Genomic DNA, 13127 nt, shown 5'->3' on the forward strand with positions numbered 1-13127 from the left:
GATTCCTATCTCTACTACTACTGCATGTCTGATCTTACATCCTTCCAGATGCTTCCCACCGGTGCAAGCACATGGTGAGCAGTCTCAATTAGTGAGCAGGTTCAGAGCCCTAGGTACTCAACTCACACTGCCCCTGCCCTTGGGCTCGGGTGGGGATCCTCCCAGTAAGAGGAAGTGGAACCCCACGGGGCTGCCCAGCAGATTTCTGACTGAATGAAGGGCATCTGGTGGCTCCTTACAGGAAGGAGCTTATTAATCCCAACACTTGGGAGGCAGAGGCAGGCGGATCTCTGATTTCGAGGCCAGCCTGGTCTCCAGAGTGAGTTCCAGGACAGCCAGGGCTACACAGAGAAACCCTGTCTCGAAAAAAAAAAAAAAAAGAGAAAGCATCTCTAATCACTGGTAGCAGAGTTGAGCCATTGTCTTTAAAACTTCAAAAGCGTCCGGCCGCCGCCATTGTAGCGCTCGGAGCCCTCATCGCGGCCGAGGCGGAGCCCGCGGCGGGATGGCCGATGCCGACAAGTCCGAGGCGGCCGCGGGTGACGACGGCTCGCAGCAGCAACCGGCTGAGCCGCGGCGAGACACGCACCCCGGCGAGCCCGAGAAACCGCCGCGCAGCAGCGCCAACGGCGTTAAAATGGAGAATGATGAGTCAGTGAAGGAAGAAAAATCTGATTTAAAAGAAAAGTCTACAGGAAATAAGAAGGCCAATCGGTTCCATCCTTATTCAAAAGATAAGAATTCGGGCACTGGAGAAAAGAAAGGTCCAAATCGGAACAGAGTGTTCATTAGCAACATACCCTATGACATGAAGTGGCAGGCTATTAAAGATTTGATGAGAGAAAAAGTTGGTGAGGTTACATACGTGGAGCTCTTTAAGGATGCGGAAGGAAAATCAAGGGGTTGTGGCGTGGTTGAATTCAAAGATGAAGAATTTGTAAAGAAAGCATTAGAAACTATGAACAAATATGACCTTAGTGGAAGGCCTTTGAATATTAAAGAGGATCCGGATGGAGAAAATGCTCGCCGGGCACTGCAGCGAACAGGAACATCATTTCAAGGATCACATGCCTCCGATGTGGGATCTGGGTTGGTGAATTTACCACCTTCCATTCTCAATAATCCAAACATTCCTCCTGAGGTTATCAGCAATTTGCAGGCTGGTAGACTTGGTTCCACAATTTTTGTTGCTAATCTTGACTTCAAAGTTGGTTGGAAGAAATTAAAGGAAGTGTTCAGCATAGCTGGAACTGTGAAGCGAGCTGATATTAAAGAAGACAAGGATGGCAAGAGCAGAGGCATGGGCACTGTCACTTTTGAGCAGGCAATTGAAGCAGTCCAAGCAATTTCCATGTTCAATGGGCAGTTTTTATTTGATAGACCTATGCATGTGAAAATGGATGACAAATCTGTCCCTCATGAAGACTACCGTTCACATGATAGTAAGACATCACAGTTACCACGTGGTCTTGGAGGCATTGGAATGGGACTTGGTCCAGGTGGACAGCCTATTAGTGCCAGCCAGCTGAACATAACTGGTGTAATGGGAAATTTGGGTCCAAGTGGTATGGGAATGGATGGTCCGGGTTTTGGAGGAGTGAATAGAATTGGAGGAGGAGTTGGGTTTGGTGGTCTGGAAGCAATGAATAGCATGGCAGGCTTTGGTGGAGTTGGCCGAATGGGAGGCGGCAGCATGAGCGGCATGAGCACTGTGACTGGAGGCATGGGCATGGGACTGGACCGCATGAGCTCCAGCTTCGACAGGATGGGGCCAGGCATTGGAGCCATACTGGAAAGGAGCATCGATGTAGACCGAGGGTTTTTATCAGGTCCCATGGGAAGCGGAATGAGAGACAGATTAGGCTCCAAAGGCAACCAGATATTTGTTAGAAATCTTCCTTTTGACTTGACTTGGCAGAAATTAAAAGAGAAATTCAGCCAATGTGGCCAGGTAAGCAACAGCAGCCGGGGAAGGTGTGAACATGGAGACCAAGGAAAAGGAAGAATGGCTGTCTTCAGTGACTAGGACAGGAGAGAAAAGCAGCCACCAGCAGTTTTGAAGGAGTCAGCTGAGACTGCAATAGCTGTTGAAGTGAAGGTTTTGAGAAACTATACTACTAAGCCATCAGACTTCAAAAATTCTGTAATTATGTTTTATGTTAAGAGTGACACTTATTTAAAGCTTACCAGTAAATTCGGTTGTCAAATATTATGCCAAAAACTGCTCCTACACTAACTGCATACACTGCACAGTCTCGGAAGAGGGGCCAGCAGGAGAGTGTTGAAACCTGGAAAATGATGGTTTGATTTACTGTGTGCATTACAGTGTAAGGCATTCAAGAACAGTGTATAATACTGAAATCACGTATATTTGTGGTAAACTATTGTTAAGTTTGCATATTACGTAGAGAAAAACAATTTTAAAGTAAAATTGTATATAAACCTGTACTGACTTTTATAAATTTCATTAAGAGATGCTTATGGATTATGTCAATTGAGTAAATGTTTTTCTAGTGGTTATTAAATTTGACTGAATGCAAAAAAAAAAAAAAAAAAAAAAAACTTCAAAAGCTGTTTCACAGGTGCTTTTTAAAAATAAGTGGTTTTGTCTCCTTGTTCATTTGGCAAATCCCTCCCCGTCATATCCCCTGTTTTTCATTAGAGCTGAGAAGTTATGAGTAAACAGAGATTGAGCCTAACAGTTACTCTCCTTTAATGGGCCGTCCCTTTACTTCCTGAAAGTAGGGTAGAATTGTAGAGCATGGAACCAGGCACATTGGGCATGGAGAGGCACTCCATTGGAGCTGCTGAAGACACATGGTCTGGACAGTCTTGGGTGGAAGGAAGGGATTCTGCTGTCTACTTTCTCTCATTATTGTAGCAACTTCTTCTGAGGTCCCGCCTTTGTGCAGGGCTGGGGTGCGCAGCTTTCCAACCTGTCTAGAATTTTCAGCTCTGTTTTCTCTGACAAATGTCCTAGAACAGTGATTCTCAGCCTCTGGGGTCAATGACCCTTTCATAGGGGACCCTGAAAGCCTTGAAAAACACAGACGTTTACATTAGGATTCATAACAGCAGCAAAATTACAGTCATAAAATACCAATGAAAATAATTTTATGGTTGGGTTCACTACATCATGAGGAACTATATAAAAGGGTCCCAGCATTGGGAAGGGCGAGAACCACCGTCTTAGAGTAAGATGCTGAGAGCTGACAGTTTTAAGGTGAATGGCTCAACAGCTTAGGAAGCTGTTCTCGTGGAGTTGTGATAGCTAAAGCACATTTTTTACTCAATGCAATTAATATTTAGCATTTGAAGTGTACAATTTTCAGTATATGCTAATTTTTATTCTCAACTCTTAAACCGTGCTTTTAACTTGCTAACATGTTAACACTTAAATTTTTGTATTTCTCACATTGCGTTTTAATCTTTCATTTACAATTTAGTGTTGACTGAATACCAATTAATGACTAAGATATGAAATATCTAGTTTGTTAAAGTATTGTTTTCTAAACATTAATTCCTGTTATAGAGCAGTGTAATAGTTTGAAAGTTTCTTCAAATTGTGTCCCACTTTTCTGTTTTTGAATGAATTATTAGAAACCAAAATCACAGCATCTGCTCTTTGATAGATCCTTCGCCAATTCTGATTTATTTTTGTTGCTTTTTAAATTTAAAATTTTAATTTAATTAAAATTAAATTTGATTTAAATTGTAAATGAACTTTAAATTTAAATTTTGTTTTCAAAGTTAGATTAAATTAAAAGAAAAAACACTTCCTGAAATGGAATTAAGGTTAAAGTATTGAAGAGTTTATGAAAATAATATTAAATGTGTTTAAATTTTGGAAAAAAAAACCAGTTTTATTATAATGCATCTTGGAAAAATCAAAAGAAAAATACCAAATGCTAAAGTTTTGCATGCAAAGTATGTCATGTGGGCTGTTGTAGTAAATTTGCTGTCATTTAACATGCTGTTGCCAATTCCCTAAGGATCCAGAGTCTCAAAGACCAGGCTTCCAAGTGCCCAAGCAACAAAATTTTCCACCCTTGCCTGGATCCTAAAGGCTGAGATACAGAAGCCCTGTGCCTGCTTTGATTGGCACACAGTGGGCTGGGAATCACTGCCAGGCAATCACTTGGGAGCAGGTGTGCTTGGAGAGGTGGCCCAAGTGGTGGGTCCAGTCTGGGTGTCTGCTGGCAGGTAGATTCTATGCAGTGCCAAAAGTCTGTCAGTGACTATGACTCTGCCGCCAGCATCGTAAGCCACCTCCTGCTCTCTGACATCAGCGCTGTCCTCTTTTCTCCTGTGAAGTGATTACACGGGAAGCAGGGTAGCCTGGTGCCAGTTGCTTCCTGGAATATCATGTTATCCCCACTAGGCGTGAAAGAATGTCAAGAAGGTGCCTTGATTTATTTACCAAACGGTAGAACTCAGGAGTATATGCTTAAGCTTAGCTCAGGGCACCCAGTGGTACATCGTCATATGGAGGAGGGCACAATTGAAATGCTTTGACCAGGTATAGTGGTTAATACTTTATTGTTGACTTGACACCTAACAAACCTGTGTGTTTCTAGATTAACAGAGATAGCAAGACTCACTCTAACTGTGGACAACACCATTCCTAAGTTGGACTCCTGACATCAGAAGCAACATAACCAGCCTCAAGCTCTTGCTGCCCTGCCCCGTCTGTCATGATGGCCTATAGTTTCCAATGAAATCGAAGCAAACCTTTCCTTCTTAAAGTTGCTTTGGTCATATATTTGTAAAAAGTAGTGACATAAGTAAGTGGCACGCTAGGTGCTGGTGAGCTTAGTTTGAGCTCACTGGAACAAGTGTTTCTGTACTGACACACTGTGTGAGCCTTAAATATTTATTAAAAACAGTTTTCAAATCCATTTCTCTTGCATTTCCTGACACCTTCTGTGGCTGTCGCCACCAGCTTGGAATGATTATGGGGAATTTCCATCCTGCAGTGATCCATCTGGAAGCAACAGGCAGTTGTGTACACACTCAGTCATGCTCTCCCTGACAGGCGACTTCCCCTGCCCCAGTGCAGCCTGAGGAAGAATGAATAAGCTAACAACGTAAGGGGAAGGGAGCCAGAGACGCTTCCTCTTCGTTATTCTGAGACTGGCCGGATTGTCTACCTGTCAGATGGTTCATCCGTTCCACTCACCCCTCTCATGTCCCTCTCAGGTTCTCAGGCCAATGTCTCTAGGGAGACATTGGAGAGGGAGGGGTGTGTGTGTATGTGAGAGAGAAAGATTCTATATGTGTTCATATGCTTGTTTACATTCCATGTCTGTGTGAATGTGCATTTGTCACAGGTTGACACAGTATATCTTTTTAATCTCTCCCCACCTTATAGTTTGAGATAAGGTTTCTCGATGAACCTAGACCTTAGCTATTTCTCTAGACAAACTACCCAGGGAGCTCCAGAGATCCTCCCGTCTTTACTGCCTCAGAGCTGAGTTCACGGGCGAGCACAGCTTCTGGGGAATCAGTCAGATCTGTCTGTTTGCAGGGCACACACTTTACTGAATGAGTCCCATCCCAGTCCAACTATGTTTATGTACGGTTCGTTTTCAGTTTATCTTCTGGAGACTCCCAATACACTCACCAAGTTGTGTAGCACTCACAACTGTGTACTTTCAGAGCATGGTACGACACCTGAACAGAACCTTTTCGAAAATGGTTACTGTCTTTCTCAAGCCCCTGGCAGCACGCCTCTGTCTCCTCACATTTCTGTTCTCTGTCTCTAATCTACTTTCTCTCATTTGCCTATTCTGGGAATTTCCTAACAATGGAATCACAGTGTTTGGCTTTCATTTTGTGTTGTAGCTAACATAAGGACTCCATGTCTGTGTGTCTGAGGGTTAGGCAAATCATATTTGTTTGTGCATATGTCTCTTAAAGGTCGTAGACAGTTGTTTCTATTTTTAGGCTATTCTGGATAAATCCAGTATAGGAATTCATACACAGGTTTGGGGACATATGGTTTTAGTTTTTGCAGGTAGTTTTAAGGGTAGGATTGACAGTCTTATGATAACACTTCAACTCCTGTCCAGTTATTTTCCAAAGCTGTACCATTTTGCTCTGTGACGGTTCCCATTTCTCTCTGTCCTCTCCAACACTTGCTAGTGCCCTTGCTTTTGGTGGTCTCCATTCTAGTGGATGTGGTCATTCTGATTTGATTTCTGTAAAGATAAAGGATTAACAGCTTCGCACATGCTCATTGAGCATTTATATATTTTCTCTGGACAAATGTTTGTTCAAACTTTTGCTCCTTAAAAAATTTAGTTTATTGTTGATTTTTAGTGACTTCAAATGTTCTAAATGCATATGCCTTAGCAGGTACACAGTTTATAACATTTTACGATTTATGAATTTGTTTTCACTGTAATGAAATTATGAGCTATGAAGTAATCATTTCTCATCTTCATCCAGATGAAAAGACAGGAAAGTCTTCACACAGAAGATGAAATCCATTTGTTATCAAAGAAATAACATCAACAGGATAACATCCCTGAGATAAAGGCACGCATTGCAGTATGGAGGGACTCATGAAGGGTGAGGCTCAGCTTAATTATTTGATTCCTTCATTTATATTTGTGGCTATATAACCTGTGTTCAGCTGGAATTACCAACCAGAGCTGAAAACATGTACCCCTCAGATCCTGGACCCTATGAATACAAAGTCAAAATCCAATGGCTTCTTGGCTCTAGTAATCTCAAGTTGATGTCAATCAGCATAGGCTTCAAGAATGTCTATTGTTTATGTAAAACTTGCCACTCCTCATGCACTCTTCACTGAATTTCACATGGACTTTGTCCAGTAGTTATACCAGCTAGCTAAAGCTTTATTCTTAAGTAAATAAATGCATGTTAAAAGGCATCTATACGAAGACATATTTCCTCCATGGTTTTGTTTGTGAAGCTTTGGTAGGTAGCACTTCTTGTTTCTATTCTTCATTTATTGTGATTTAAAGACAAGGTCACACAATGCTAACTATGTATTCCTAGTCCTACTGTCTCCACATTATGCTACCACTAGTGTCGATTAAAGGAACAGAAATCTCTGTTACGATGTCCAAGTGTTCTCCAGAAGCATGGCTTACTAGTCATTGGTCTATGCAGGTGTAGTGACCTAAGGATAAATAACAGAAATCACATCTTCCTGGATTTCTTTAAAGTAATTTTCAGAGATGTCAGGTAAACATAAAACTTGCTTTCATTTGTAAACTTTGCACATGTAGAAGATCATAAAAACTGATATCCTCCTGTATATAAACATAATGCACGTACAGAATTACAGAACCAGAACAAACTTTAATTGTTAGTGATTTTGAACCTGTGATTCCTAATGATCCAATACAAGTCAGAATGAAGCAAGATAGCTAATCTATGCCAAGTTCATCAAATAAGCTTGTGACATTTAAAAAAAGACAACAACCGTGATATGGAAGATTGAGAGGAGAAACATTACTGTTTGTGGCTGCAAGGTCAAAAATGAGATGGTGTTGCCTAAAAGAAGAAAGAAGAAAACATCTGGATTGGTTGCAGGGCAGTGACAGGTGGGATTTGCATTGTGCTTGGACTGAGAGCACTGAGGTGGGAAGGTGACATCTACATACAAGAACAAGAAGCCCAGTGAGGAGAGGATATCCTGAAATATTCAATGCAGCTTCCCTTTTCTGTCAACCTGGGACATAAAAATAGGAGGCTGTGAGGAAAAGAGATTTTTAATCCATTGCACACTGTTCTATTTTTCTCAGAAAACTCTCTTGGGGGTAGGTAGACAAAGGAAATCAATATAAACAATGGAGGATGCTGATACGTTTAGGAAATGGAAAACAATGCTCAACATTAAGAGTTGGATAGAGCCAAACTGATATGCAAGTAGTGGAAAATTCCACAGCCTTCTGAATATTTATCTGCTTTGAGGATACAATACAGTATCTACTGCTAACATCAAAATGATTTAGTTAGATACAGCCCCCCCCCCCCCATCTTTACACTATGGACCAAAGCTACTTCCAACTCGAGGAGAGGCCATCTTGCATAGGCACTCTGTTCTCATGAAGGATCTCATTGAATACAGACCTGTTCTGGATCTGGAACAGAATTATGCCTCCAAATAAGAACACAGAGGTGGATTGTACAAGGACAGGCTTGCCCTTGGGCTATTTGCTGTGCAAGTTAGAAACACGCTAGAACTCTTTACATAAGCCATTTACAAAACCCCATTTGTATTTTGGCTTGTAATGTATTGATGAGTGGATAGATAGATATGTAGATGATAGATTTGTTTTTGAGATGGGTACTCCATTGTGCAAATGTACGTCCATTCTTCTGTTGAGGGGCATCTGGGTTGTTTCCAGCTTCTGGCTATTATAAATAAGGCTGCTATGAACATAGTGGAGCATGTGTCCTTATTACAAGTGGGAACATCTTCTGGGCATATGCCCAGGAGAGGAATTGTTATATCTACAGTAATACTATGTCCAATTTTCTGAGGAACCGCCAGACTGATTTCCAGAGTGGTTGTACCAGCTTGCAATCTCACCAACAATGGAGGAGTGTTCCTCTTTCTCCACATCCTCGCCAGCATCTGCTGTCACCTGAATTTTTGATCTTAGCCATTCTGACTGGAGTGAGGTGGGATCTCAGGGTTGTTTTGATTTGCATTTCCCTCATGATTAAGAATGTTGAACATTTTTTTGAGGTGCTTCTCAGCCATTTGGTATTCCTCCGTTGAGAATTCTTTGTTTAGCTCTGTACCCTATTTTTTAATAGGGTCATTTGATTTTCTGGAGTCCATCTTCTTGAGTTCTTTACATATATTGAATTAGTTGCCTATCAGATTTAGATGGGTATCTTACTACATAGTGGAGGCTGGAGTTAAACTGTGTTCTTCCTATCCCAGTCTCCTGAGTAGCTGAGATTACAGGTAGGGCCCATTATGTTCATTCTCCCATCTACAATTTTTGAGATCAGATTTTATTGCCTAACATGGAGCTCTAGGATACCAGTGGCTCAGAAACTAAGAGTTGTGTCTTTCCTATGACTCCAGAGGTAAACAAAGAAGTTTTGATTTGGTAGGCATGGTCCAGAGTATCCTTGGGGGACATAGTCTTATTTCAGTCCACCACACTGTCTCTATTCTTGTGTCTTAACCACAACTGTGTTCTAGGTGTAGACAAAACAAGAGGTAAAGAGTAGCCACAAAGGTATTCTACCTCATTTATGAAGAATCTGAATGAAAAAATTTCTACCTACATCTCATTGATAAGAGAATAGTCGTATGATCACACCAAACAGGGCTGGAGGGAGGATCAAAAGCTTGAAATAAAGGAAGAACAGATATTGGGGACAGACCACAGTACGCAGTATTAGCAAATCTACATTTCAGACGTAAAATATGAGCCTGGGTTTCCCACCACCCCACACACTTGCTCTGCATGCGAGTGTTAACTCTCACCGCTGTAATGCGCTGGCACTCATTTTAGTACAGAACCAGACTTGCCCGAGAGCTTAGACTGTGCAGAAGAGGACCTGATGGAGTGGGTGCACGTATGTGGGGTAAGTGGAACTGTGTCACCAGACCAAAAAAAAAAAAAAAAAAAAAAAAAAAACCGTGCTAAGGTTCAACAGAATAAGGAACCCCAGCAATTCTCGTATAATTGAGAGCAGTAGGTGTTTGACTCTGTTCCCAACCAGGTTCCTGTACTGGAGCATGTGACCACAACACCCCACACTGAGAACCATGACAGCTGGTCATATGACATAGAAGTCCAGAGTTCTGCATGCTAGCGAGATATTTAGATGGGCCCTGAGGGTCTAGCCAATAAAACTTCCCTTCCTGCACACTCCTTCTTACAAAAGGTATATAGTTTCTGGTCCACCCCGAATAAGTCACACACACTCATTTCTAAGTCTCCCTCAGGAGGCTTCTTTCTCTGCACTCCTGGAACTCACCCTGAGATAAGCCAGAACAACCCCGCTCCAGCGCCGGTCCCGGTCCTGGCTCCGGCTCCGGCTCTCCAGCTCCAGCTCTGGTTCTCAGGTCTTCGAGGTTCCCAGCAGCATCTGGGTGCCCAGGAGTTTGAGAACTGTCGCCTTCTGATGGTGTTCCAGCAACACCGCGGTGGTGCTGCCCTCTGTGTGCTCCTCTGTCATAAGCTGTACTTGGTTTGTTGGCCTTTTAAACCCTTTTGACAGTTAAATGCATTGGACAACTGCGCAGAGGGGTTCCTGAGCGTTCCTCCCTGTGTTAGCCTGGCAGCTGTCACCACTTCTTAGCACATTGTATGCTTTTCCTTCTGTCTGCTGAAGCACGGTGTTCCGTGGACAAATGCAGAATGGAGTGAAGATGTATTTGCCTCAATGGACAGAGACGTTTTGGGGAGATCAAATACCATCCACCATTTGGTCAACTTATTGATGATCATCAAAAAGTTGTATTTGTGGCTAAAGAGACTGAATCAGATAATGTGTTCAAAATGTGGAAATATTAGTATAGGAAGAAGAGAGGGGAAACTGTAGATATTTTAAGATTGCAAGGTTAAAGAAGAACGGATTCATATGTATATATATTCACATGTATATATACATATATATTCTAAATATGTAAGTATTAGAAAGTTATTTAGTCGGAGAATCTGACTTAGCAAGTATACAATGAAGTCTATTGAGTTTTTAGACAAGGTTACTGGGGTGCAGGTCAGTGAGCCAGAAGCAAGCACAGAATAGCTATAAATTTCCTGAAAACATTGCAGTTTCTACCATAATTGAGAAATAATCACCTGTAGATTTTGTCAGTTTCCAATGAACTGCATGTGGAAGCCAAATGTCAACCTCAGGTTTGTGCCTAGGATGTCATCCTCTTAATTCTCTAAGACAGGGTCTCTCACTGGTTATCATCTTACCAGTCCTGCTAGGCAGGGTGGTTGTGAGAGAGTCCCAGAAATCTACTTGTTTCTCTCTGCCTCCCAGTTCTCAGATTGCAGCCCTAGATTTTGATTAATGGAAAAAATATTAATTTAAAATTTGGCACAAATGTTAAACTACTAAAATTGAGACGAAAAAATTATACCTTCATAAAATGACATGGTTCAGACACTGAAATGGACACTCATATGTCATATTTTGTGTTTATGCATGTAAAAGTCAGTCAGTTACTGAAGCCTAAGTATCTCATTACATAAGTGCAAAACAACCCAAACTGGAAAATACAAAGGTAGTTATTACAACAGGGTCATCCAGGCCAGGTGTGATGGTGCACACCTTTGATCCCAGCACTCAGGAGATAGAGGCGGGAAGGTCTCTTGAGTTTGGGGCTAACCTGGGCTATAGTAAATTCTATGCCAGTGAAGGCTCCACAGTAGAGCACGGTCTCAAACAACAGAAAGCCCACCTTGCCATCCCTTGCTGACTGCTGCTCTCTTTTACCAAGAACAAATGTAACTGGTAACATATTAGATATGAGAACCTGAATCAAACCACTTGTTCAATTATTTACTTCCTCCACTATCAGCTTTCCATAGTTTGGCAGTCACAAACTGGACAGCTTTCAGTGAAAGCTACCATCCCTCACTAAGGTGCAGGCCGGGCTATTTATAAGCCACCAGTCCCACAGTCAGTACTGTTGTTCCTTCAACATCGTCTTCCCAAAGTGAGATTAGAACACATTTCACTTCTAACTGGGTATGAAATTTTTTCTTGTTATATCTGGATTACAGAGAAGGCAAGACAATCTACTTAATAACCAAGACACTGAAAATCTAACCACGAACTGAAAAGTCACCCCTGGTTTCTGCTGTGCGTGCACACACCCCCCCTCCCCCAGGATGGGGTCCACTTGAAAAGCTCATCCAGAAAGGCTACAAAATTCTTTCCACTGTTTTGTATCCAGGACAGGTCAACATCAGTGTGCTAAGCAGAGAGGGCTGCTGAGTGCTGTGAGACAGGGATCCTCAGGTTTTAAAAGGCAGCTCGGTCCATACCGCCGACATCCATCTTCCCTTAGGATTTCTGGGCTGTGGTCCTTGAGCTGCTGGGAAGTTAGCGGCTGAAGGGAGGCCTTCTGGCATTAGTGGGACCCACAGGGCAGCAGGACTTTTGTCCCAGCAGTTTGATTCCATTAGTCTAAGATGGCCCTGGGGTTGATAGCTTAGTGATACAAACATGGAAATCTACCTATGCTTTCTCAACAGGATACAGCATTGTACATTGAGCCCAGAAATGAGTAACTCAGTCCAGGCCCCCAGCAAGGCAGAGATCAGATGGGGCAGCCCCATCGGCAGCGGAAGCTCCACAAGCTCAAGTGGTGGGTTGCAGGAAGATGGGCGTGTGCATGATGAGGAAGAAGAGGATTCGTGTGCATCTGCAAGCTGCTTCACTAGGTGGACGAGTTAAACATCACTGGGAGAATGTTCTGTAGGGCTCAGAGTTCTTTCTGCCTCACTTTTCTCTTTCCTTCCTCCTCTCCCTCCCTCCATTCCTTCTGGCCTTCCTTGACTTCCTATTTTCCTTCTTTTCTCCTAGAAGCCGGCTATCTAGCATATTTTTTGATACTTTGATTTTAAGAAACAAGTTCTTTTTTCCAACATAGTATTTTTATGGACTATATGGGAATTTCACACAATGAACCCCATCACACTGACTTCCCAGTCCTCCCAGGTCTGTCCTTCCACCCTTGTGACCCCCTCTCCCCAGAAAAAGGAGGAGGAAGAGGAAGAGGAGGAGGAAGAGAAAGAGGAGGAGGAGGAGGAGCAAGAAGAGGAGGAGGAGGGTCAAATTCCCAGTGGTCAACTCCTTAAAGAAAACTGAATCCTTCTCTATCCGCACACAGGCCAGAATCATTAATTAATGATTAGCAAATATTAAATTAGTAAAATTTAAATATTAGTAAATTTTAGTAAATTTTAAAGGAAATTTAATAAATATTAAAAGGAAAAAGTATGCAGATTGAAAAAGAGAAAACAACATCTTCCAGGATTTTGTTTATCTACTTACGGGTTCAGGTTTGGAGCCTACATGCTTATATGTTTTGTGCATAACTATTTAAGGGAACTATATTTTTAAATTGAATATTTTATTTATTTACATTTCAAATGTTATCC

General features: G+C 42.1%; 1 pseudogene across 1 annotated transcript; it reads left to right on the forward strand.

The window, feature by feature from the left end:
* Positions 1-609: 609 nt before the first annotated feature.
* Gm9833 (predicted gene 9833) lies at positions 610-4895 on the forward strand (annotated as a pseudogene). The gene is made up of 2 exons (NR_045710.1): positions 610-1951; positions 4578-4895. The product of NR_045710.1 is annotated as a predicted gene 9833 (transcript).
* Positions 4896-13127: the final 8232 nt, after the last annotated feature.

The sequence above is a fragment of the Mus musculus genome, chromosome 3, assembly GCF_000001635.26.
Source record: "Mus musculus strain C57BL/6J chromosome 3, GRCm38.p6 C57BL/6J".
Classification (NCBI taxonomy): Eukaryota; Metazoa; Chordata; class Mammalia; order Rodentia; family Muridae; genus Mus; species Mus musculus.